This window comes from Antechinus flavipes, chromosome X (assembly GCF_016432865.1).
Source record: "Antechinus flavipes isolate AdamAnt ecotype Samford, QLD, Australia chromosome X, AdamAnt_v2, whole genome shotgun sequence".
NCBI classification, from domain to species: Eukaryota; Metazoa; Chordata; class Mammalia; order Dasyuromorphia; family Dasyuridae; genus Antechinus; species Antechinus flavipes.
In genome coordinates, this window is record NC_067404.1 from 83,451,722 (window position 1) to 83,474,549 (window position 22,828).

At 43.2% G+C, this 22,828-nt stretch overlaps 1 long non-coding RNA gene across 1 annotated transcript; it reads right to left on the bottom strand.

The window, feature by feature from the left end:
- Positions 1-5,364: 5,364 nt before the first annotated feature.
- LOC127542733 (uncharacterized) lies at positions 5,365-21,719 on the bottom strand. Its single transcript, XR_007948808.1, has 2 exons — positions 16,898-21,719; positions 5,365-16,507 (listed from the first exon to the last, which is right to left on the bottom strand). It is a non-coding gene; the product is annotated as an uncharacterized LOC127542733 (long non-coding RNA).
- Between the last annotated feature and the right edge of the window lie 1,109 nt (positions 21,720-22,828).

Consider the following 22,828-nt stretch of genomic DNA (forward strand, 5'->3'; position numbering starts at 1 on the left):
CAGGCAGTTGCGGATGGCAGATTGGAGCTCCAAAGGGAAGCTGGGGCCGGCTTTCTATATTCCTGGGAGTAATCAGCCTAGACGGAGATGACAATGGAACCCATGGGAGCCAAGGAGATTACCAAGTCAGAGAGTGTAGAGGGAGGAGAAAAGGCTTAGGACAGAGCCTTGGGGGAAAGACCACCACATTTAGGGAGTGGAAGAAGGATGATGAACAAGCAAAGGAGGCTCAGACAGGGAGGAGGATACAGTTTGCCTGAAAGATCCTGGGGACTTAGAGGACCAAGCTCATCAGGAGCCAAAAGGGTGACCCAACAGTCACCAAAAGTCATACAATTGAGGAGTGTGGGCTATAGTTTAAAAGGATTCATGGCTCCTGTTCAATATTACAGGCATTTACATTCATTATCTCAAGTGGACATCGTGACTAAGCAAGTTAATTCATTGTACTGATATTCAATTGAACTTTGTAATTAATAATTTCATTTAAAAAATTAGTGTCTAAAATTTGGGTGAGATTTGTCTTGCTGCCCTGTCTGGTGAAACTCCATATAAGTACTGGGTAAACTGGTCAGCCAGAAAAGGCCCCAGAAGAGGGCAACCAGGATGGGAAAGGGCCTTGGAGCCCTGCCAGCTAAAGTGCAGTTGAAAGAAGTGGACAAATTTAGTTTGGTGAAGGAAAGATTCAGGTAGACATCATGGGTGTTAGAAATGCTATTGAGGAGAAGAGGAGCCAGGGACCAGAACTCTCAACAATGGAGAGAAGTTGTCAAGAGGTCACTTTTGACACGAACTTCTTCCTCACAGGGAGCTGTCCATGGCCTAGATAGGTGGGCTGTAGCCTGGGCTAGAGGAGGTTTTAGAAGGAATCCTTAGGTCCATACAGTGGAGACTAGCTGGGTCATGGAAGGCCCTTCCAACTCAGAGATTCTGGTACTTTGAGAGCTGAAAGGGGCAAAGTTCAGCCTGGGCCTGATCAGGAATTCCCCTGGGCAAACTCTGTAACAATCTAGAGCAGTTCAGGGAAGGAGAGATTAGGCAAGCTAAGGAAGCTGAATCCCTGCCACATAGTGATCCCTTGGTCACACTGAGTGGAGTCTCATGAATGACTCTGAATATCCAAGTGGCCAGGTAAAAAGGCAGCAAGAAGAACACCAGGGCCAAATGCCCATGGAAAAGCTACAGATTCAAGTCAGGAAGCCAGACCAAGTTCCTCTCTGTGCAAGGCCTGAGGCCGAGTTACAGAAAACACCAAGTTCCATGTGACGTCATAGACCTTGGCTAGGAGGTAGTAGTCTTTTTGGGAAGAGAAGAAGCAAAAGGCCTCTGACAGAAGGCAGTGTATGCTAAGCATCCCAGAGACGTGTGAACAAAGGCCTCAGGATATTGAGAGAGAGAGGTCATTTCCAGTTAGGAGGATCAGAAGTGATGTGTTACAGAGGACAAGGAGCTAGTATTCACACTGAGCCTTGAAGGACAGGTAAATAATTGCAAATGCTAGGAAGAAGGCTTTCAAGGAGCCAAACATCAGTGTGGACAAAATGCTTTATTTAGTCTGGCTGGAGCCAGGACACCTAGGAGGGGGAGTTGGTAAGATGGGGGGCAACGATTGAATGCAACGAGCCATTCCAATCCTAGAGTACATTGCTCCTCTTCAGAGAGGGGACAGACTTTGGGTGTGGAATAGGATGTGGCTCATGGCACTTTTGTTTTGCTTTATTAGGCATATCTGTTACAGGGATTTTTTTCACCCCCTCCAGGGCAAGAGGAAGTGGGCAAGTGGGAAAAAGAAAAAATCAAATCCTTGTTAATTGAAAAGAAAAAGAGGGGCCATATTGCATAGAAAGTCAATCCCAAGAGTATAACTGATTCTCTATGAAATGGGAAAACCAGAGAAGGCTTTGACATGACTGGGGAAGGGATGCTGCTTGAATGGGTCAGCATTAGTTGGATCTGGCAGCCTTATGAAAAGTGAGTTGAGAATGCGAGGAGGAGAGAGGCAGGAGACAGAGAAATTACTCTGGAAGCTTACTACAGACTTGGCTGGCAGGAGGAGAGGAAGTAGAAGCAAGCTGATCAGAGAATTAGAAGGGACCTTAAACCACCCCTCCCCAGTACAATCCCCTTAATGTAGCTTAAAATCTCAACAAGGGCCATAAAGATTTTCTAATTGTTCTGAGTCCCACAGCCAGAAAGTAATAAAGCTGGTATCTGAATCTAGGTCCTCTGACTCCCAATGCAGTTCCTCTTTCCCCTGAACCAAGTTGACTCTGAGATGGCAAGACCCTCGAATGAAAATGTTGGAAGCGTGCAGTTAGAAAGAGGAATGAAGACCGAGAAGAGATCATTGGATCGGGCAACTAAGATCACTGGTGACTTGGGAGAGAGCAGATTCAGTGGAATGCCGAGGTTGGAAACAGAATTGTAAGGGGGTAAGAAGAGAATGAGAAGAGAAAGTGGAGGCACTGATTGCAGACAGTCTTTTCAAGGATTTTAGCTACAGAGGGCAGAAGACATACAATGATAGTTAGCAAGGATGGAATGATCAAGTGAGGGGGTTTTTTAAGCAGAGAGGTGAAATGGGCATGTTTGTAGGCACAAAGCCAAGAGACAGGAAGATGTTGGAGATGAGTGACAGAGTAGGGATGCAAAGGGGACAATCTGTTGGAGGATACAAGATGGAATGGGATTGTTAGTATAGGTGAAGAGACTAGTCTTGGCAAGGAGTATGGCCTCTTCATCATGCGAGACAGGAGTGAAGGACAGAGGAGCAAAAGGCAGATGCATGATAGGAGATGAGGAAGAGGGGAGAAGAGGGAGCTCATGGCAAATGGCTTTTTCCTGTAAAATATGAGACAAGGTTCTCAGTTGGGGTGGGGGGAGTGAAGAGGGAACAACAGGAGGTTTGAGAAGGGATGAGAACGTTTGGAAGAGTCTCTGTGGAGAATGGGAGAGTGAAGTGATGAAGGAGGTATAGTAGGATTGCCTTTCAGCAGTGAGGGTCCATTTGAGGGTATGTAACATCAGTGCAATAAAAATCACATTCGATAAAGGGCCACTGAAGCAAAGATTAAAAATTAATCAGAAACTAAATAATTTAAACAATCGATAATTCCATTATAAAATGAGAATGACAATAATGATACAAAAAATCAAAATTTATGGAATGCAGCCAAAGCAGTATTTAGGAGAAAATGTATATCTCTAAATTCTCACATTACTTAAATAGAGAAAGAGCAGATCAATGAATTGGGCATGCAATTAAAACAAATTTTCAAAAAAGAACAAATTAAAAATCTCCAATTAAACACAAATTGAAAATCCTGAAAATCCAAGAAGAGAATATTGAGGTGCAGGAGTGTCAAACCCAAAAAACACTGGAGTTCTGGGCCAGTGTTATGAAGTGTCTCAAAAGAATTTGTAGGCATAGGCCTACAAATCAAGAGGCAAAGATTTTATTATTGTAACACCACTGATGGTAGGCTAAGTTACAAAAGGGAGTTAGCAAAGAAATTGGGGGAAATGAGTAGGTACCTCTATAGGAAAAGTAAACCAGGTGCTTTATGTCAGTGATCTTAGAGGTAGAATTGGGGGTAGTTAGCTTAGGCACTTCACTATGTTATTCATTAGCTCCAGGAAGTCACTGATATGCTCATTTTATGGCTTATCCAGTTGGGGAGTGATTAGATTAAGCATCTCACTCCAAGCACCTCATTATAGCTGGCAATAAAATGTAAACTAAGACAAGATAATTTAAAGGTAGAGACAAAGTATTCTTCAAACAGACAACTTGGAGCCTGTACCACATCATCCTCAAGAACTGTGTTCCTAAGGTGATTATTTCCTGGGCCAGGTAACCTGGTAGTTACAATCTCTCCCTTCAAACAGATAGGGCCCAAATACATTTGGGGCAAAGGGATGAAGGTATCACCTTCTGGAGCTGCTTCTTGCTGGAAGGAGTATAGGGAGATTCCTGTTTAGGGGATCCAGATTGAGGAGGGCAGATGTTTGATTTAAAGATGGTGGCCATGGCATCTAAGGGGTGCTGAGCCCAGGATCGAGTAGGGGATTTGATCCATGTTGAACAAGTCATTGGAAGTATACGGCCTGAAGCCTAGAAGAGATAGAGCTCAGGAAACTGTTAAATAAGCAAGAGTTTCACCAGGAACTGGAGGGTGTTCTCCACTAAGTGAATAGCCGGGTACAGGCCAAAAAGATCCACTAGACTCTTCTGTGGAACGAGAAGTTGGCCTGAGAGTATCTGGAACCACCTGAAGGGGGAGAGAGTGTATCCCTTCTCTTTGGCAAGGGCCTGTTATAGGATGGAACATAATCAGGGAACTAAGGAAGCCAATGTAACAGATTGGCAGACAGCCTCCTCTGTGGCTGCATCATTAAGCTGATTTCCTATGGCTTGGTCCGTGCATATCAAATAAGCTGTTTATAGGAAAACACGTTTGTACCACAGGACACATAGTTATTTCCACATTTGTAATAAACTTGAATTAAAATTGACTTTTCCACTGATCCAACATAAAATATTCCATAAATTACATCTTCTAAGAAAAATGATTGTACTAAAATCTCTTCTCCAAACCACACTGAAGAGGTTTCTGATTTACTTTCAATAATCAATAGAATAATAACTAGGTCCCATAGATGGTTTGTATTAATATCCAATTATTTTTACATTGTTTTGAAACATTTAAGGACCTTATTTCATACAAATATAAATCTATTAACAGGTAGACGACTGGGTCGTTTACCCGATTGTTTAGCATATAATGACTACATATTTTCAGATTGAAAATAGCAAGATCTTACATACTTGCTTGTACCCATGCCTTCTACTGACCACTTGGCTCTGAATATAGAAATTTCCTAAAAAGAAAAAAAAGCAGGGACATGATTATAACATCTCTGTTTGACTTCAGACAAGTGTCACAGTTGACAACCAATCGTGCAGTAACAATTACACCTCATAGCCAGACTCAGGAATAATCAGGTGGTAAACACAGGAACACAAGTGGGAAACTGAGCCAGAAGGATCCTACCAAATGAAGCCAAGGCCAGATACAGACCTCCACCTTTAACAGTTCAGGATGCTATCCCTCTGGGTAGCTTATGGCATTTCTCTTAAATGGTGGGTAACTGACAATGATCCATCAGAAAATCATACCTGATTTCAAAATTCAAAACAATATCAGTGGGACAGCTAGTTGGCATAGTGGATAGAGCACCGGCCCTGGAGTCAGGAGGACCCGAATTCAAATCCGGTCTCAGACACTTGCTGGTTGTGTGACCCTGGGCAAGTCACTTAATCCCAATCACCTCACAAAAACAAACAAAGAAAAACAATATCAGTTACGATCCCGAGAAATTTTATTTCAAATAGCAAGTCTCATCAGTCAGAACTTCAGGTGGGTTCAGCTCTCAAGGATCACATGCCCCTAAATAATAAGCATTGGCAGTAAGAGATTCATCCCAGAAAATTCACAACTTATCTTGAAGCTAAGTAGATGGTTTTAAATTCAACATTATACAAATGATGCTCGATTAACAACCAGACTTGGGATATAGAAATGTAAAATTAGAAATTGTATTAAAAAAAAAACCTCCAAATGTTCAGTTATTAACTATGTTCAAAGGAACATCAATATACACTACTACTCCCAGAATCCCTTTAAACAATAAGAACATTGTTATGGTGACGCAACACAACCGATTAAATTAGCCTTAGCACTATAACAAAGTTTACCAGGTCTCACACACATAAGAGATTTCACTTAACATCTTTATTTTTCTTTTCTTCTTCTCCTAGAGTTTAAACTAATCCTGGTGAAGACCAATCATTAGAAATCTCTTCCATATAACAAAGACATTTGCAAATCTTTATCAAGCCAAGCTCATTGTTTAGGAACCCCATAACCTTAACTATCTCATTTCTCAGGGCCGATGACCCTCACTCACATGATGCTTTAAAGAAATCTGCAAGTTTATAAATTAAGGAAAATCAACAGGGAACCCAGAGAAGGGGCTGAGCCTGCTGTTCTTGCACGCCCATGACAGTTGCTATGGCTTGTGCTCTTTGACACTTCCCTCACCCTGTGAGGGGATGTGGAGGATAGACTAATTCTTCGGTAGACCTTCGTACCCCAAGTTGAAGTGCTTTGAATGAGAAGCAATCACCAATATTAGATTTTACATTATTACAACAAATCCAAGTAACTTAATTAACAATCTTATAATTTTCATAAGTGATAAACATATTGTCTTAGCAGTAACTTACTCTAAACTTACAAGCAAAGGTGAAACTATCCAATTTCCTAAATTGCATTTACAAAACACTATAAAACAGAGTTAACAGGGTTGACAAAATAACACAACAGGTTTTAAACAAATTTTCCACTTTCATTTAGTTACACAATTCATAACATTCAAGTTGCTGGGTGACAAGTCAAATCTGGGTGCTACAATCTCAGAAAGATTCAATTGGGGGGCTTTTTTCTTTTTCCCAAGCTATTGCAACTCTGGAAGTTCTCAGGAGGGATTGGGCTTCCCTCTCCTGTTCCCTTAATTGGTTTCCTTTTTTTTTTTTAATTTTTTTTTTTAAGGAAGAAAACAAGATGATTCTTAAAATTCAGATAAATTGTAATCTATGACAAAACTGGGTAGGAATCTTATCATTTACAATCAAGTTTTCAATTTGAACACACATACTAATGTAAAAAATTATTTTAAAATTGACCACTACTTTAATTTGTAAGATCCCTAAATTATAGCTAAATGTTCTGATCACACCTTTTGGCTGTTTCCCAATTCACACAGGCATTTTCTCTCTCTCTCTCTCTCTCTTTTTTTTTTTGGGTGAGCCAGGAAAGGGCTTAAGTATCAGTTCTTATTTCAGAGAGAGGTCTTCACCCTGGAATTTTCACCCGATACCCCCTAAATCTGCCTCTTGATTTTCTTTCTCTTTCTTGTCCACCAGCCCCTGCTGCAGTTAGAGGGGGAGAGAGGAGGAGAAGGAGAAAGAGACTCTTTTTCCTCTACACCCTATCTTCCTATGCCTCGGGAACCCAGGTTGGGATTCCATTAATTACCAACCTTCACTTACTTGAATGCACTTCCAAATTACCTAACACAGAAAATCATTTATCTCAACACTGGTAATATATGTCGGTCACATCTAAAAACCCATAGAAAGTTATCAAGTATGACACAATCACATCAAATAAAAGACATAATGAAAACAGTTAACATTCATAGAGCACTTGCACAGGGCAAGCACTTTACAGTCATGTGATCCTCACAAAAACCCTGGGATGTGGGTTCAGTTATCATCCCCTTACAGAACGAAGTGACTTATGTTCCTGCTGGAACAGTAGCTAGAGTTCCAGCTACGCAGAAACCCCATTATTAGATTACAGAAGACATGATTGACTATTTAATACTTTAAAAAAATTTTTTTTTTCCAAATTAAAACCATATTTGCCCTCCTTTTTGTTCTGTTTCTTTTTTCAAATCCTGATTTCGTACTAGGGCAAATAGAGATAACACAGCTAATAAATCACTGGAACATAGAATGGTGGGCTTACCAAGGACAGACTGGCTGTCTCCCCCACCTCTGCCACACTAGGTGCTGCCAGGAATACCTGGATTCTCCCAAGCAACAGCTGGGTGGAACCTGCTGAGGGCTGGGGTGGGCGGTGCCAGAATCTCCCTTTGGCGGTAGTTCCAGGTGTCGGGAATCAGAGAATGCTGACTGTAAGACCCGACCCGACTTCCTGCCCAGTTGCAGGTGCTGGAGTTGGAGAGCTACTAGGGCAGGAAGTGTGAGGCCTTGTTGCGGTTACTGCCTCCCTCGTTTCTACCAGGTGAGGCATAATTTAAGTTTCTCTACAATTCTCCAGCATTCTCTTTTCCTAATCGAGTATGAGATGAGAGGGGTTAAGAAAGGGACGTGGGCTGTAATGATTTTAATTTTGTCAGTTTCTTTTCAAATCCTTTTCAACTTCTGTAAGATCTAATCTTTATTTTTCCTTAAGAAAAACTGTACAGAATGGCATCTCAAATTTTATTAAGAAGTTTCAGAAGGAGGTGAATTCCTGAAATCACCCCATAGTCAAAGGAATTCTTTCCCGTAATCTTAAAGTTTCTAATTGTCAGTTTCCTTTATCACAAAACCTCCAATATTTGCTAGGATGTACGTCCCTCCAACTTTAATTATAGAGCTTTATTTCCGTAGCCTCAACTTTGCTACTGTTGGGGCCACGAAGGCTTTTTCTTTTTTGGGAGAAGTTAGTAATGTTAATAAATTTTTCCCAGTGTTCTAAGTGTAGCCCTTAGAAGTTTTTTCTCCCTTTTACTGGCTTCATTTGAAATCTTTCAAGGTAACAATCTAGCTCACAGCACAAACATGACATAGACCTCTGCAAACACAGAGACACAGACATAGACAGAACAACAAAACATTCAATTAAAATACTAATTAAAAAAAAAAAAACACGAGAAACCTTTTGACAGGCCATTTTTTCCTGAGCCTCCGGGGTAGACTGAGGCCAGGCAGTGTTACAAAAGAAAATGAGCCTTGTCTTTTTGAGATCTTATATGCCAAATTTGTCTCTGCTTTTTTAGGGATGGGAATGGACTGTCCCATTTTTGCCACAAGCCCTAAAGAGTTTCTATTCCTATAGCAACTTATCTCCCTTGGTTTCCCAGGGAAGGTGAAAAGTGGCAAGTGTGCCAAAACCAAAAGTACCCCTAAGATCAGGTATCCCTAACCAAGGAAAGCATGCTGAGCATAAAACTTACTGATGACCTCAATAAGTCTTCCTGGATGCTAGGGGTGTCCTAGCTACAGGATAGAAGGAGGGAAAAGAAAAAGTGGAGGAAGCAAGCAAAGCTAGACTTTTTCCCTTATGGACCACCAAATGGTGGGGTGCAGGAGTGTCAACTCCACAATATCGGAGTGCTTGGGCCGGTGTCATGAGATACTTCAAAAGAATCACCTCCAAATCGAGAGGCAAAGACTTTATTATTGTAACACCACTGATGGTAGAATAAGCTCCAAAAGGGAATTAGTAAAGAAATGGGGGTATAAGAAGGGACTTTTATAGGAAAAGTAAACCAGGTCCTTTATGTCACTGATCTTAGAGGTAAAGTTGGGGAGTGGTTAGCTTAGGCATCTCACTCCAGGCACCCCGATATAGCTGGTAATAAAATGTAAACTAAGACAAAATTATCTAAAGGCAGATACAGTATTCTTAAGTCAGATAACTTGGAGCCTATACTATATCATTCCCAAAGCCTGTATTCCTAAGGTGATTATTTCCTGGACCAGGTAGCCTGGTGGTTACGATCATATCAAGATTAAAAACAAAACAAAACAAAAAAACCCACTGAACGAATTAAGAAAACTAGAAGCTGGTTTTATGGGAAAGTCCCCAATAAAATAGACAAACCATTGGTTAATTTAATTTTTAAAAAAGAAAGAAAAAACCCAAGTTACTAGTAATAAAAAAGAAACGGATGAATTCACCACCAATGAAGATGAAATTAAAGCAATTATCAGGGATATTCTGTTCAAAAGATTTTGTCAAGAAATCTGACAATCTAAGTGGATGAATATTTACGAAAATATAAGTTGCCCAGATTGACAGAAGAGAAAATAGAAAAAATAGAAAGAGAAGAGAAAATACTTAAGTAATCCTATCCTAGAACAAGCCATAAATGAGCTCTTTAAGAAAAAATACCCAGGACCAGAAGGATTCACAAGCAAATTCTAATAAACACTTAAAGAACAATTCATCCTAATACGATATAAAGTGTCTGGAAAAATAGGCAAAGGAGTCTAAGATACAAATATGTTACTGATTTCTAAACTGTCTGGAAAAATAGGCAAAGGAGTCTAAGATACAAATATGTTACTTATTTCTAAACCAGGAAGGGGGAAAATACAGAGAGAAAACTACAGAGCAATTTTCCTAATGGATATTGTTGCGAAAAGTTTTAAATAAAATGTTGCAGTTGTTTGTTCATTCCGGGAAAAAAACCAAATGATATTACCAGGGTGATGTCTGAACTTGTGTGTGAATTGGATTGAAGTGAGATTGAGCAGTAGTCCTCAGACTGACTCTCCTCCAGTCTTTGAAGTCCAGTAATAAGACAAAAATCAAGACACTGGAGATAGCCAGGACTACGGTGGATGATCGTGGCCTTTCTAAATCAAAATCCTTCTCAGATCATAGTTTGTCTGAGACTACTTCTACTCAACGGCTAAGGACTGGATAAGCAGTAAGACAAAAGAAGGCCTAATTTGCCATCACAAAAATATCAATCCGGGAGGGGAAAACCCTCAGAAAACAATTATAATTTATACTCTTTTTAGGCCATGAAAACCTAAATAATGAGCCGCGAAGATTTGAGCAAAGTATAAAAAAGCGTATAGCAACTCTCTTTATGGTGTCAAAAGAATTGAAAATCGAGAGAACACCCAGTGACTGGGGAATGACTGAACAAGCTGTGGCATACGATTGTGATGGACTATTACCGTGCCATGAGAAATGATGAGCAGGATACCTTCAGAAAAACCTGGGAAGACCTATGTGAACTGATGCACAGTGAATTGAGCAGAGAAAGAGGAGAACTTTGTACAGCAAGATTGTGTGATGATCAGCTGGGAATAATTTACTACTCTCAGCAATATAATGATCCAAGACAATTCCAAAAAATTCATGATGGAAAATGCTATCCATCTCCAGAGGAAGAACTGATGAAGCAAGAGTCTGAATTCAGAGTGAAGCATACTTTAAAAAAAACCAAACGATTTTATTTTTCTTGGGGTTCTTTTTTTTTTTTTTTTTTGGTCTATGTTTTCTTTTGCAAGCTGGCTAATATGAAAATATATTTTGTATGATAGCACATGTATAATCTATATCTAATTGCGTACCATCTCAGGATAGGGAAAGGAGAATAAGAGAAAGAATTTGAAAGGCAAAACTTTTTTAAAAGCAGGTTAAAATTGTTGTTACATGTAATTTGAAAAAATAATACCAAAATTTTCAAATACTGTTGGGGAAATTAGAAGGCAGCCTGGAAGCTCCAAAATGGCGTAAACATACAAGGTTATATTATAAACAAATTAGAGAAGCAAGGAAGAAATTTCGTTTTGGAACTATGGATAAACAAAGAATTCATCAAATAAGATCTTGTAAGAAACATTTACAGGAGGAATATAGCCAATTTTGATTACATAAAATTTAACATTTTTGCACAAATCAAACCAATGAGCTAAAATTAGAAGAGAGAAAGGTAACCAGGGAAATTTTTTGGCAGCAAGTTTCTCTGCTAAAGGTTTCATTTTCAAAACCTTTAAGCCATTCTTCAATGATAAACAAAGGATATTCACGCTAGCAACAGGCACGTCAAAAAGGCTCTAAATTACTTAGACAAATTCAAATGAAAATAACTCTAAGTTCCTGCTTCACAGGTATCGGATAGGTGAAGATGAAAAAAAGCAGAAAATGACAAATGTTGGAAGGACTGTGGGAAAATGATCACATTAATGCCTTATTGGTAGAGCTATGGATCAAAAGACCTATCATTTCAGAAATCAATTTGGAAATATGTCCAAAAAGTCTCTAAATTGCATATCCCTTGAACCATAAATATTACCCCAAAGAGATCAAATAAGAAATGTATCTACATAGACAAAAATGTTTCTAGAAGCTCTTTTAGTACTGGCATTGAACCAGACACTGAACGGATGCCCCTCTTGGGAATGGATAGATAAATCATTATATACAAATGTAATGGAAAAACTATTGTCCTTTAGGAAATTATAAAAAGGCACAATGGTCTCAAAGAATCTTGGAAGACTTGTATAAACGGACACAGAGAGAAGTAAGCAGAACCAGGAGAGTGATCTATTCAAAGACAACCTTGTAAAAACAACCAACTCTGGATGACTGAAGAATCTGAGCGATGAAATAACCAATAGGTATTCCAGAGGACTGGTGATGAAACATGTCACCCACTTCTGGACAGTAAGGTATTGGAATCAGGGTATTGAATAAGACACGCATTTTTGGACACAGCCAATGGAGGAAACTGTATTGCTTGACTAGGCAGTTGTTATGAGGGATTGGTTTCTGTGTTTTTGGTTTTTTTTCAGTGTAGTGGGGATAGGTGTAAAGGAGAGAAAATAAATGCCAGGAAGAAGTAAATAATATGTGGAACAAGGGAAAAATAAAAGCATGGGGAAGTATAAATGCGGGAATGAAGAGAAGGAAATTGGATCATGGTTTGGGAGAGTAACAGATATGAAGGCAATTTTTTTTTTTTTTTTAGGACAGGATATGATCAGAACATTGTAGACATTCAGAAAGGAAGTGGTCAAGAGGGAGAGACAGAAGATGAAAGAAAGAGAGAAAGCCATTCTCTGAGCCCTACGTGGGAAGAACTGAGATCAAGGGCACAGATCAAGGAGGTTAGCCATTTCTTGCCTAGAGGCAGAAGAGAATGAAGAAAGAGTAGATGAAGGTTAGCTAAGACAGCTTCCACTGAACGCCTTCCTTTTTCTCAGGAAAGCAGGACGGGAAGTCACCTGCTGAGAGCCAGGGGATTTGGGAGTCTAGGGAAGGGGGCATAAAGCTGAGAAATAATGCTGCTGGTAGAGAGACCCAGCTGGATGGCATGAATTTAGAGTCAATTCAGTTGAGGCAGTCTCAAGACTCTCTTCAGAACCACTTAGGAGTCCAGAACAAGAATGCAGTTTGATAAGGTGGCTACAATGGAAAGAGAGATCGTGGATTTCAAGGAGAAAGGCAAATGGGAGAAGCTCAACTCAACAAATGTTTACTACGTGTGCCAGACGCTGAGGTGTTCTAAAAATAGTCCCTGCCTTAACTGAGCGCCCTTTCCATGGAGGAATAGAACATATATGCAAGATGAGCAAATAGAAGGTAGTTTCAGGAGGGACAGAGCAACAACAACTGGAGGAATCCGGGAAGGCCTTACTTAGAAGGTTGGCAGCTGACCTGAATCTCGAAAGAAGTAGGGTTTCTAAGAGGTAAGGAAAGAGTGTCTCAAACATGGGGTACAGCCTCTGCAAAGGGGAGGGGGAAGGAGATGAAATGTCCACTTTGGGAAAAGGAAGTTGTTCAGTTTGGCTGGAACGTGGATTGGGCAAAAAAAAGCAGTACCAAATTCAGCGGTAAAGATAGATTGAGGAGTATGTAGTTTTTCCTAGAGATAACAGGAAGCCACTTCAGGATTTTTTTTTTTTTTTTAAGTATGAGAGTGACAAAATCAGACTTGTGTTTTAGGAATATTAACTTGGAAGTAATGTAAAGGATAGATTAGAAAAGGGAGAAACTAATAGTGGAGGAAAAGAGAGAAGAAACAAGAGCTTTACAGTCCAGAATTAGCTTCGCCTCTTAGTACAATGGATTTTGTCAAAGGATGGCAGGGCGATAGAAAGTTCTCTGGATCTGAAGCCAAATGCCCTGAGTTCAGATTCTGATTCTGATGCTTACTAATTGTGAGAACCTGCGCAAGCCACTTTTCCTCTCTTGGTCTCGTCTGTCTAGATAATTTCAAAGGTCCCACCAGATAGCCTCGAAGGTCCCATCAGATGGCCTCGAATGTCCCACCAGATGGCCTCGAAGGTCCCACCAGATGGCCTTGAAGATCCCTTCCAATTCTAAATCTGTAGTTGTAGAATTCCTTAAATTCATAGCCTATGGAAAAGAAACATACAATTTGCTTTGGAAATAGTTCCATAAAGAAAAAAAAGCATCAGATTCAAAAGTTCTAACATTCAAGACACTGTTACCCTTTTGACCATTGCCGAATTACTAAGAAGCCTAACCGTTTGCAGATGGTCAGGCACTTACCATCTTCTTGTCTTTCTGGTCTTCCTAGCTCTACAGAAATTGAACAAATCAAGGCTGTTTTCCTACTGAAAAGATGGTACCGAACAGTTTAGAAAGGAAGACCCACAACTTCTTTACAGCCCACGAAAGAATGCTCCCAAGCACTAAGAAGAGAAATGCAATCACTGGGTAGCAATTCCTAGTTCGAAATGAACATGGGCCAAATTCACAAAAGCCATTCTCTTTGTCAAAAGGTAAATTTATTTGGGAGAAGAGGTTGCAGACAAAATAAGAGGTAAAATAAGACACAAGAAGTGGCAAATCGGAAATAGATTTGGGAGCGTGATAGGGTTACCGAGGAAGGGACCAAGGAAAGGAGTTTGGAAGAATCCATTAAAGGAATACGCCACAGGGTGGGAGAACGCTATCGACTGGCAGGTTAAATCCACAGAGCAGACTAACCAGAGTTAGCTACATAGTAAGGAGAAAGACACTAGTGAAGGGAAGCCACTAGGAGGGGTAGAGAGAGAGTACCTCGTAGTGGGCTTAGTTCTACACAAAGATCTCCACCATGCGTACTTGTATTTATAGGGAAAATACAACCTTGGGGGTTTCTCAAAGGAAGAGGGGAAGTGCCAGGAAGCTCAGAGGGAAGGATCAAGAGAGAGCCAGATGGAACAGCTGGCAGATCAGGTCCCAGACCTGTCTCATACTTGAATTTATAGGGAAAATACAACCATGGGGGTTTCTCAAAGGAAGAGGGGAAGTGCCAGGAGGCTCAGAGGGAAAAATCAAGAGGGAGCCAGATGGAATAGCTGGCAGATCAGGTCCCAGACCTGTCTCATACTTGAATTTATAGGGAAAATACAACCTTGGGGGTTTCTCAAAGGAAGAGGGGAAGTGCCAGGAGGCTCAGAGGGAAGAATCAAGAGGGAGCCAGATGGAATAGCTGGCAGATCAGGTCCCAGACCTGTCTCAGAGATGCTAATTGACATCTCAAAGGTTGATTAAAGCTACTCAGAGATCAGGGGATGGACAATGGAGGATGACAAAAACTTCCATCTTCACCATCACGTTACATAACCAGGAGAGTCTGGGAATTGGCTATGCCTGATAACAGCCACATGGGCTTCTTCCTGACTGGGGAAGAGAGTAAGTCCACATCACAAAGAACCCCAAGGTTTTCCCTGACACCCTGAAAGTTATCAGATGGCAAAAATGACAAGTCAGGCTTGAAGGAGGTGGGGCAGCATCGGCAGACTAGAGCACTGCTGGCGGGGGTATGAGATGGTACAATCTGGAAAGCAATCTGGAATAATGCAAATAAAATAACCATACTATCCATACCCCTTTGATTTGCAGACTCCATTACTAGACTTCTACTCCAAGGAAGCCACTGATAGGAAGAAAGCCCTCATACGCAGCAAGAATTATGGAAGCATTTTCTATGATAGCAAAGAAGCGGAATCAAAATAGCTAGACGAAGCGCGGTCCGTGAATGGAACGGAATACGTGTTCTAAGAAATGATGTGTGTGATGACTACAGAGAAGCCTCGAAAGATCTCCCTGAATCAACGCGGAGGAGAAAACAAAGCCCACGGCAACTACAATTCTCTAATTCTGCAAATGGCAAGAACACCGCCACACCCGAGAAATAAAAAGGGAATGTAGCAAGATGGTAAAATCAGGCCGGACTCAAATGGAGAGATATGAGAAGCCCCTTCCAGGACAGCATCCAGATGTGGGGATGGAGGAAGGAGCTGCAGCATCTGGGCCCACCACTTCCTACTTGGAAAATGAAGCCACTGAAGACTAACTCAAGAGCAGAAGCAAGTCCTGGCTAATAAGTACTTCAGGAAGAGCTCAGGGCTTAAGGAACAGGAAGTTGGGACTGAAGATGAAGTGTGGCCTCCCTTCTGGAGGGGGCTGGGGACTCCCAAGCTCAAAGAATGAGCCGGATCAGTATGCTTAAAGAGTGGCCATAAGGCTTCACCAGCCTAGGTAGCTTCAGCAGAGATTATACCTGGTTAGAGAGAAGAGGCTGTGGTGCCCCAGGGATACAGCATCAGGCTACTCTTGAGGGCCAGGATCAGGCAGGCCCTCAAAGTGGTAATTCTGGCTTACTGATCAGATTTTGGTCAACACGGGCTGAGGGGGCAGACCAGATGCTTACAGGGTCTGAGGATGGGCTGGAGATTAAGGAGCCGAGGTATGAAAGGCAGGCTCCAATTCAACACTCCCCAGTGCTTTGCGGGGCCCCAAAAAGAGGAAGATGAAACCGGGGCAAACCAAGGGCAGAGGACAAAGGCAAGAGAGAAGCACCTGACTGCTGGACATTGGCACAAACGACTGAGTTCTCCATTGTGGGCCATTTGTTCATTTGGCACACGCCTCCGGGAGCTCAGGTGTCAAGGTCCCGAGGAGTGGGGTGGATGACTAATGTCCCAGTGCTCTAGCATGAGGCGTACCTTTGTCTTTTGCAACCCATTTCATGAGATGCCAGAGGCAGCCAGAAGTGCCAATGGTGAGATACTCAGTTTGGCCTCTGAGGGTACGGCTTTGCATTCAGTCTGTTGCTGGCTGGTTGTGTGACTTTGACCAAGTCACTCTTCTAGGGGCCCCAGTTTTCCCATCTGTGAAATAATAGGGTTGGGTTTGATGAGCTCTAACATATGGTCCTTTTTATGACCACAATCCCCATGCAACCTTCAAGGCCCCCATTTGACAGCAGAGGCTCCCAAATGGGAAATGGCTTGGCTAAAGCCACTCAGCCGGGAAACAGCAAAGCTGGCCACTGAACCAGAAGGTCCAATCGAGTCCACAGGATCAGCCATAATACCTGGCCACGTTTCCCCTCCTCCCTCCACTGCCCTCTCTCTGGATATTAAGAGCATTCTCTGGGCAGGTCATTTGATGCTTCTGGGGCCCAGAGTATGAATTGCCTCATAGGCCTTCTCTACCGAATCTTACAATTTTCATTAGTGGAGGGAATGCCTACATTGGAAGTGCTTCTGGACTATCACCTTGTACTTGGATGTGAAGGGTCTAAGGTGTCTTCCCAGAATCCTTTACTTCTTTGACTCTCTGAGGTCCTCTGACTTCAAATCCCAGTGGCCTCTTCCCAAGATCCCCAAAAGAAAATCTGTAAAGGTAAGAGTGGCCACTCAGGTCTCACTTCTAATCAAGAGTTCAATATTCTTGGTGCTTCCCACATAAGCCCAAGTTAGATCAGGAGGCAGGTGGGGATGGTAATGGCAGGCAGCTCCCAATTTTGAACCCCCCTGCCTGGGGACACACTGGACAGAAGAGAGAGGGGAAGAACGGGTTTGCTTTGCCCCTCCTGTCCTGCCCGGCCCCTCTGGGATGAACAAGTGAGAACTAAGAACTTGATTCAAGTAAAGAAGAGCAAGAGGGGCACTTTATGGGCACAACAAGGGTGCATCCTGTTACAAGCAGACCGGCAAAGAGGAGACCCTAAGGGAAACCTGGGGTTCTTTTACGCATTTGCATTCTGCTCCTTTCTTTCATTCCCTGCCAATCCTCGTCACGGAAACAAGAAAGCTCAGGCCTGGATCGGGTCGGAGGGTAAATCCCCATTGCCCCCACTTTGAAACCCAAGCAGAAGGACCCTGCCCTTTAGCACTTCCTACTTAGGGCCAGGCATCCCTCGCTGGAAAAGGAGAAATGGAAGCTTTCGGATAGAGACAAGTGGAGATGGTGATGGTGGGTGAAGAAGAGCACTGAGCTTCCCAAGTTCCTGTACCTATTAACCTGGACCAGCCATGCCTGATCTTGAGAACACGGGCACTGGTCTACATGTATCTCTACATTTCACAGCCAATCTTCTAGAAAAAACAACAACAAACCACACCTTCCTTTCCGCACTCCTCAACTTCCTGCAATTCAACTTCCAAACTTGGCACTCAGTAAAACTCTTCCCTGCAAAGACAGTGAGGGATATGGAGAATCACTCTTCACTGCTCAATCCACTGCCCTGTCTTCGGCCTTCACTCTTACTAACCGACCACTCTGCGGCTTTGGAAACTCCTGACCATTTCCCCTCTCCCGTCTTCCCTCTTTAGAATTATTTTCTCCTCTGCCACTTGTGACATTGCTCTCTTTTGATTCTTCTATTTCTTGGGTCCTTTGCCAGCTTGCCACCATGTCCTGCTCTATCATGAGGGGGTCCTCCAACGAATCCTTCTGGGACTTTCTCTTTTCTTTCTAACGTCTCTCCTGGTTATCTCATCACCTCCACAGAGAGGTTCAAAATTCAGTCGTCATCTCGCCAAGATAACCCTCCAGCCTTCATCATTCTTAAGTTCTAATAGTACAGCACCAATATCCTATAAGCACCTCAATCTCAACATGTGCAAAAAAGAACGCATCTTCCCTTAAGCCCACGTCTCCTTTGAACTTTCTTAGAACTATCATTCCACTCGACCAGTTTCACAATCTTGGAGTCATCCATGACTTTTCCCTCACTCTCATTCACTACATGGTCCCACTCACCCCTATAAACTCAGAAGTCACCTTATTGAGTCTATTTCCAGTATCTCTTGCATCTGCACCCATCTGTCTAGCAGACAGAAGGCAGTCCCTACCTGTAGGGAGTTTCCAGGCAGAATCTGTCACTGGAGTAAGTCATTGGCGCGCTCACTACATCCTATCTCACTTTCCTAGAACATCTGCTTCATTAACAGGGCAGAAGGTCAGCGGAGTAGGCCTGTGTCCCTTTGAAGATTATATGGAAGCCCAGAAGGCTCAGGAGTCCTAGCTAAGACTCCAGGCCTGGATTTTTTGGCTCTGTGGGGGGGTAGGGGGGATGGGGTCCTGCTCTTTCCTTACTTCCCGGAGTTCTGGCTCTTGTCTTTACTATCTTTCTAGCACCAGCTGTAAAATGAAAAGGCGGGGAGAAGACGAGAGCTGCCCCATGAGCTTGAGGAGTGGTCTCATGTTCTCTGAAGCCGATTCTCTCAGCAATATAGAGCAACGAATCAACAGATATTCATTACCAAACAGGCAGCACACGGGGGCAGGCACTGGAAGAACTTTCAAATTTAGCTAGGGGATGGTTCTAGTTCAGGAAAGGGCTAACAACCCAAGTCCAATAATAATGCACACTAGCATGCGCTAAATGATTTGTTCAGTTGCTCCAGTTGTGTCTGACTTGTCGTGACCCCGTTTGGGGCTTTCTTGGCAAAGATCTTTTAGTGGTTTGCCATTTCCTTCTCTAGTTCATTTTAGAGATGAGGAAACTGAGGTAACAGGGTGCAGTGACTCACCCAGGTTCAAATAGGTAGTCAGTATCTGAAGCAACAAGAGGATTCTCCCAGGCCTGGCCTTTTACCCACTGTGCCATCTAGCTGTCCTGGTAAAGTACGTTACAAAGGTATAAAATACTGCGGAGTGGGGTCTGAGGGATAAAGTCCTTCTCACCCGAGATAGTCAGGGAAGGCATCATGGAGGAAGAATTATCTGACTTGGGGACGGGATAGGGAGGAGTTTGCCAAGAGCAGATAGGAAGGTAGGCCATTACAGAATGCAGAACACTACAAGCAAAGGCACAAAGGGCTGAGAATATGACTGACAGAAATGTTTGTGAAGGGTCTAGGATGCTGGGAAAAGAGAGTTTGAGACAACAGAAAGCCACTGACCATTTTGGTCATGACCAGTAAGTTATTCAGATTAGCTAGATGATTCAGGAGGGGCAAATGGGAGGGAGGTGGTGGAGTGAGGGTAAGAAGGTAAAGAAGCTCTTGCAATTGGACCAGTGTGTGGCAATGAAGTAGAGAGGTGACAATGGGAATAGAGAACAGACGGATAGAAGAGATATTGGGAAATTAGAACTGACAAGTCTTGACAAATAACTAGAATGAGACAGATGAGAATAAAGATAATATTATCAAGGTTATGAACCCAGAAATCAGGGTGGAATCTGGATATAGTAAAACGAGGAGGGGGGAAGAGGTTTGAAAGCAGGAGAGATAACGAGCTTGGTTTCGGATGTGCTAAGTCTGAGGTGCTGGTTCAATTTTCAAGGAGACACATCCTGGAGACAGTTGGATGTGAGAGTCTGCAGCTCAAAAGAGAAGTAAAGGCTGGAGATTTCTAAAGAATCACAAAAAGGTGGCAGCCAAAGCCATGCCAGTGAATGAGATTACTAGAGGAAAGCGGGTAAGGAAAGAAGAGAAAGCTGAGGGAAAGTCAGGGAGTACGGTAGATAGGAGTGCCTGGCCTGGAGATCGGAAAAACCCTGAATCCAAATTCAGCCACAGACATTTACTAGCTATGTATGACCTTAGGGAGTCACTTAACTTGTACCTCAGTTTCTTCAACTCTAAAATGGGGATAATCACAACATCCACTTCCCAGGATCAAGAGAGAAAATTTGGCACACAGTAAGCACTTCCGTAAATGTTTCCTGACTTCTTTAGACAGGCTTCAGAGGAAACATTGAAAAATCAGGAAGAGGAAGTGGAACCAAGTGACGGGAAAGGAAGTCGTCAGAGCAGGGTAGGAGGAGGGAACTAGGAGGCTAGAAGTTTTCAAGGGGAACAGAAACCAAGAAGAGGGTGTGGTCCACAATGTTAAAAGCTGCCAGCAGGAAGAGGGCTGGACACAGGCCTTTGGGTGTGGTAAACAGGTCACGTGGCAGTCTCATCCAGTGCCAATCCCCAGTCTATTAAAAGGAGTGAGTCAAATTTAGGAGGAAGTTTGGGATGCGTCCAACAGGCAGCCGCTAGGACCAGTATGATCTTGGAGGGGTCACCCAACCAAAGCATTTCCAGTGGAGCCTATAGGCTCAATTCAACTAATCTTTCAGGAGGGCCCACTCTATTCAGGCACATGTGCTAAGCGCTTCAGAGGTCTTCCTCTGAGCATATCACCGCGTCTCCAGTAGCTTGCTCACATTTACCAGGGAGTTAAAGAGCCGTGAACGTCTGAAAACAAGCTAGACAGTAGCCAAAATGTCTTAGAGACAAAGGGTGGAGAATGGGACCGCGGGGTCAAATGCGAATCCAGCCCCATTGGACCAAAGGTGCATCCCTGAGGCATGGGGCGGGGCTTCCAGAGCAAAGGCAAAGGTTGAGCCGTGCTTCCAGGAGCAAAGTGACCTAGGGCGGGCGGGTGAATCCCGAAAAGGCTTTGGTTTGGGCCCCACCCCCACCCCCCCACTGAAACAGGAAATACTGGCCTGGTTCCTTGTGCAGAGCCTACTTTTCATAGACCACACCGCATTTGAAAAGCTTGGATTCATGTCAACTATCTGGAGAGGAGGCTGATTTAGGACAGGCACGGCCCCACCCATTTACAGAAAGCATTGAGCCATCGGCTGCTGAGATCACAAACACCAGAGTTGGAATCAAACAGAAACAGGAAAACCGAGGCCCACGGAACTGAACTACCTTGCTCAACAATACAAAACTAGCAAATGGGAAAGCTGGGACCCAAATGTAGGGTCCTTTTCACTATTCCCTCCTGTCTCCCTGGGGGCGGGCCTGGAGACAAAGAAAACCCAGCTTGCCAAGTTCAAATGTGGCCATCTACCTGGGTCACTTCACACTATTGGCCCGTTTCTTCGTCTGCAAAATGAGTTGGAGGAAACGGCAAACCACTCCACTATCTTTGCCAAAGAAAATCAAATGGGGTCACTGAGTCAGACACAAATCAACAACTGCCTCCCTAAGAAGCCCTTTCTTTAAGGGTTGGCTTTCAGAAGGGAGATGGCATCTTCTGAGCCAGCTCAACTCTGCCTCCCCCTTCCCTTCCCCTTCCTCCCCCCCCCCCCCAAGCCTTTTTGTTCAAATCAACTTTAACTTAGATCATAGATCTAGAGCTGGAAGGTCTGATCATCTAGACCAAATGCTTCCATTTGGAAAAGGAAACTGTGTTTCAGAGAGGTTCATTCATTCACATGCCCAGGATCACACAGCTCAGATACAAAGTCATTCCTGGCCCGTAATCCAGGACAGAGGAAGAAGTGACATTTTGAAGTCTGCTACACAGGCCTAGCTTTGAATACTTCCCAAGCTGCGGGTGACCCTGGGCCTGTTTTTTCAACTGACTCACAGGGATCTATTGCCTGGAACAACTACCATCTACAGAATGCTTATGAGGAAAGGGTATAATGGCTACAGCAATGGAAGCTCTCATTAAAAAAGGAATAAGACCCCTCCAAGAGGTTCTGTGAATTCGAGAACTGCCCTGGGAACCCTATGGAGGGAGGAGAGACAGACAGACAGACAGACACTTTGGTGGGGCCAGTTCGCCCCAACCAGGTCCCCTGAGGACCCTGACAGGGATCGAGGACCTTCTCGCAGAAGGTCAGGCAGGGTGTAGTATCCCTGCTTTACTTTGTTGGGCGTTCCTATATGGTTAGCTCTTCCTCTGAGCTGGTGGGGGACAGGAAGAAGGGGAGGTTGCCATAACCTTTGCACCAACAGGGTGACTCAATAATTGGAGGACTGCGAATAAACAGTGGTTGGGGTTTGGGGCTTAATGGATTCCTGGCTTCTAGGTGGATGTATTGCAGTAACTGGCCTTTAATTAAGAGCAGCAAATTCTTCCCCTATCTGAGCTTTCAGCCAGTCTGATAAAAACCAAGAAGGAAAGCGATCATCAATCTAGAGTCAACCTTGACTACTGACATCGACTTTCATTCTTCCTTTCTTCTTCCACAGCTGGCTTTACTACCTCTGACTCCACCCAGGGGAGGAACAGCTCACCAGTTACATAACATCTTACCCTGACCTTCCACTGTGGACTCCTTAACAGTCCTTGGGAGAAGAAGCCTAGTGCAGGTGGCTCTAGGGAGTCTGGCTCCACTTTGGATAATTTTTGCTCCCAGGGAGCCTGGGCACATCAGGATTGGCACCAGGTTGCCAAAAGGCATTCTCATCTCTGGGGATTTTCCCGAGACAAAGTCCCTTGGGAAGCTGTTGGGGCCCCGC